At 28.0% G+C, this 4,214-nt stretch overlaps 1 non-coding gene across 1 annotated transcript; it reads right to left on the reverse strand.

Annotated features, from left to right (window-relative positions):
• Positions 1-2,225: 2,225 nt before the first annotated feature.
• Positions 2,226-2,303, reverse strand: LOC130996364 (small nucleolar RNA snR60/Z15/Z230/Z193/J17). Its single transcript, XR_009092546.1, has one exon. It is a non-coding gene; the product is annotated as a small nucleolar RNA snR60/Z15/Z230/Z193/J17 (small nucleolar RNA).
• Positions 2,304-4,214: the final 1,911 nt, after the last annotated feature.

Here is a 4,214-nt window from a genome sequence, read left to right on the forward strand (position 1 = left end):
TTTTTCCTGAAATCACTCCAAAAACTACACCAAACATCAAATCTCAACAAAACTCAAAATTGAGGTACAAACACATATTAACATTCAATTAATGGGGAAAAAGACAACAATTCATGCGACAATGAGGTACAAAAATCATGTTTGTCACTCTCCACTTCACCACACATTCTTTGTGGACGGAGAGGATATTAATTAGTGTTGATTATATTATAATTAGTTATTAATTTTCAATAACTAACAATAATTATAAAATTTGAGAATGAGACGAAGATGAGACATCAAAATTATGGGATAAAGAACGGACATATGCATATCTTGGTATTTTATTCTTATAAAACGGAAAATAATACTACTACCTGTAATAATATGGTATTTTATTCATATAAAACGAAAAATAATACTACTACCTGTAATAATATGGTATTTTATTCATATAAAACGGAAAATAATACTACTACTTGTAATAATATATCCACTTATTCTGAGTCTCTGACTATGATGAACTGTGCCCTCGTTGAATTACAGTCTTACAGATACGATTAGTCGGTTCCTCGTAAGAAATATACAATCTACTTTCTCTCTGGTCTACCCATTAATAATGGTCTAGTTCAAAAAGAATATTTACTTTACACTATAAATTTATTTTACTCATCATCTTTACAAATGGTCACTACTTAATTTTATTTTACTCATTATCTTTACAAATGGTCACTACTTAATTCCTATGTCCACACAAAATGAGTGAGACGGAAGGAATATATTTTTTCTTTATCTTTTTTTTTTTGTTTCTTTCTAAAATTTTGAAATTCGACTAATTATAAATTATTTAATATTTATGTCAAATTAAAAATCACGATAAGAGATATAGTTTGATATATATTTTATGTAAATACTTGATATAAAATGTAAAAAGTATTTTTATTTAAATTTAAAATTTAAAAATTCTCTCTCCTCTTTCATCTTTTTTTGTATAAATATATTTTCAATTCTTTTTTATTTTTATTTTCATTTTCAGCTTTCTTGTTTTGCCTTTTCATGTATCAATTTTTGTTCTTATGAATTCTTCTTTATTTTATTATTTTTTCAATATTAAAATCAAATATATTTATTTAATTTTTTCATATTTATAAATATGATAATTGAATTGGTATCAATTTTATATAAATATAGAAATATAAAAATATTTTTCGTGCATTGCACGAGGCGCAAATGCTAGTTATATTATAAAGTCAAGATTTTAATTTTAAATTAATTTCAAATTGATTTTAAAATTGAAAGGTAATTTTGTAGTTATAATAAAATTGAAGGTTTATTTGTAAGTTATATATTTTTCCCCCTTTTTCTTTATCTTCTTACTATTTGGTTTTATTTCTTTCTAAATTATAAAATTTGACTAATTATAATATGAGTAGATTTTGAAAATGACCACTTTGAAATAGTAAAAATAAAAATTGTCCACTAAGAAAACTAAACTAAAAAAATGGCCACACTTACCATTTTACCCTTCACATAAAAAACTTATAAATTATCCACTGAACCCGAATTCACAACCAAGTCTATTCTTTGTTGTAAATTCTAGCTTTAAAATTCGAATTCACAACTGAATAACTAGTTTTGGTTATGAATTTGAGTTTTAATGCTTGAATTCATAACTAGAAAATAATGTTAGTCGTGAATGCAATTTTTTTTGTTAAATTCACAAATAAAAATAATGTTAGTAATTCAAGGTTTAAATCTCAAATTCACGACTAACACTATTTCTAGTTGTGAATTCAAGTTTTATTGATTGTGAATTTCATTAGAAAATTTGAATTCATGACTAGCATTATTTATAGTTGTGAATTCAAACTTTAAAATTTGAATTGACAACTAATAATAGTGTTTGTTGCACATATATGCATGGTTCTGATTGTTAGTTGTGAATTTGAATTTTAAAATTTAATTTCACAATTAAAAATAGTGTTGGTTGTGAATTCGAACTCTAAAACTTGAATTCACAATCAACACCAGCTATTCATAACCAAAATAAGTTCGTATGATAATATATAGTTGAGGCCTCATTGAGAAGATTAGAATGTCTAAGCATGAATATGATATTCAGACATATGCTTGACTTTATAAAGTTTTTAATCATAGCAATAGATGAAAATCCCCGAGATTTTGAAAAATATAATTATGTTTATAAAATTGGTCCAAGAAAAATAAGATTAGCAAAAATTGTCGATCTAAGTCATCAGGAGCGAAAGATATTATAATCACGAATTAGTCATTTGAACTATGCATCTAATCATCACTTGACCGCTCCAACAACTAATTTTACGGGGAAAAAAATATCTACAAGTTTAATGTAACACAGATTCAAAAACGACAAGGCAATAAAAAAGGAATTTGAAGCCTAGGAGGAAGGCAGCAGTGTGTTCATAATCACCGAATAATCATTAATAAATTCCACTTCAATCATCATTGGCACCTTCAAATTTTCCAAAAACAAGCGTAAATTTTTGGAAATGTGAAGACGGAAACTCAAAAAAGAATCCAACACGATATGAGCAAATAGCATCGTCATAAAGAAATTGGAGTGATGTACGTGCTTGGATCCAGAGATATGCTTAATAAAAATTAATGCTACTTCTGCGCAACTCAAAATCAGGAGGAGAAGAAGATGAGAAGTTAATTAATGCTTCTGGAAGCGGTGATGGCGGCAGTGATTTTGCGGGAGAGAGATAGAGAGCAGAGTGGAGAAGGAAGGTCACGCTGATTGTGGCGAGAGAGGAGAGTCGAGCGTGTGGAGTGAAGATGAGAAATTATTTACATTGATAGAAAAGGTTAGAAAAAATATATTTTCCTTCATTTTCACATGTTTCCTATGATGGATAATTTTCTTCGGTCAGGCTGAAAAATTTATTCGGGCAGCCCATTTTCATTCATTTTCTCACAAATGTTGGATAATATTATCCTATTGGGAGGGTGTGAAAATATTTTTCAATATTTCAATTTTTTTATCCATCTATTTCTAACAAAGTAAACACATGATAAAAAAAGGAGAAAAAGATAATATTATCTCACATTTTCTTATCCATTCTTTTTCAAATGAAAATTTTACTATCAAAGTAAACACACCCTTAAGGGTAAATGTGTTTTTTTACACAAAAATTAGCCAAATTTTAAGTTTTTTTTTTTTTTATGTGGGTGGGGTGGCTAATTTTTATTTTTACTATAGTAAAATGACCATTTTCATCTATTGTATCTTATAATAAAAAAAATAATATACTAGTTGATGTGTGTATTTTAGCTACTTAGTTTAGTGTGTGTTTCGTCATGATTTTATATGATTTTACATGGTTTGTGACATTTTGGCGCAGGTATTAGATGGAATGGAGATGGACGCTAGTAGATATCAAGAGATAGGGCCGGGAAGTTGAGTTTTTGATGAAGAAAACGTTGATTTATGAAGGAGTTTAGAGATTTGGCTTTGGAGCTAATTATTTTATAATTTAGTTAAGCCAAATACTCTTTTAATTAATTTTGAGCTTTAGTTTTTTGGAAAGGGCCGAAACCCATGCTAATTAGGGTGTTCGGCCACTTAAGGGTTTAATTCCCTTGTATTTGATTTAAGTTAGGACTCTTGGTTAATAAGGGAGCCGCAAGTTTGGACTAGAGAGTTAGTTTGACTTTGATTAGGAGACATTACATATATTTTCTTTTAAGCTTTTGATCAGTACGATTTTTATGCATGCAATTTTAGTTAGACTTTATTAGTTACAATCAAATTCTTGAAGATTGCGGCTGGAGTATTTTTTCGAATGTGTAAGCGATTTCTCTCAATTGTCAAAAGTGGTGACTTTAATTTCTTGCAATTTTGTTTCGTTTATTTTGTATTTGATTATTATCATGCTTGCTTTTATTTCTTTGATTGTTGTTAATTTAATTATGAATAACTAAACTTTTTAATTCGACAAGAGTAATGAAGCATTAATTTAATAATCTGTGAGACCTAATTGCTCTGAAAATTGATTCCTATTAATTTCGATTAATTCCTAGGGTTTAAGGATAATTCCGATTTTATTTAAGTCTGGCCAACTTAGGTTTAATTGGATTACAGTCAATTAGCACCTCCAATCCGTAATTGTTGGAATAGGGCTGATTAGTGATAAAACTACCATGTTCGTAGTAGGAATTAATTGATATATTAATTATTACTAGCGTATCTAGGA

This window comes from Salvia miltiorrhiza, chromosome 7 (genome assembly GCF_028751815.1).
Source record: "Salvia miltiorrhiza cultivar Shanhuang (shh) chromosome 7, IMPLAD_Smil_shh, whole genome shotgun sequence".
In the NCBI taxonomy this organism is placed as follows: Eukaryota; Viridiplantae; Streptophyta; class Magnoliopsida; order Lamiales; family Lamiaceae; genus Salvia; species Salvia miltiorrhiza.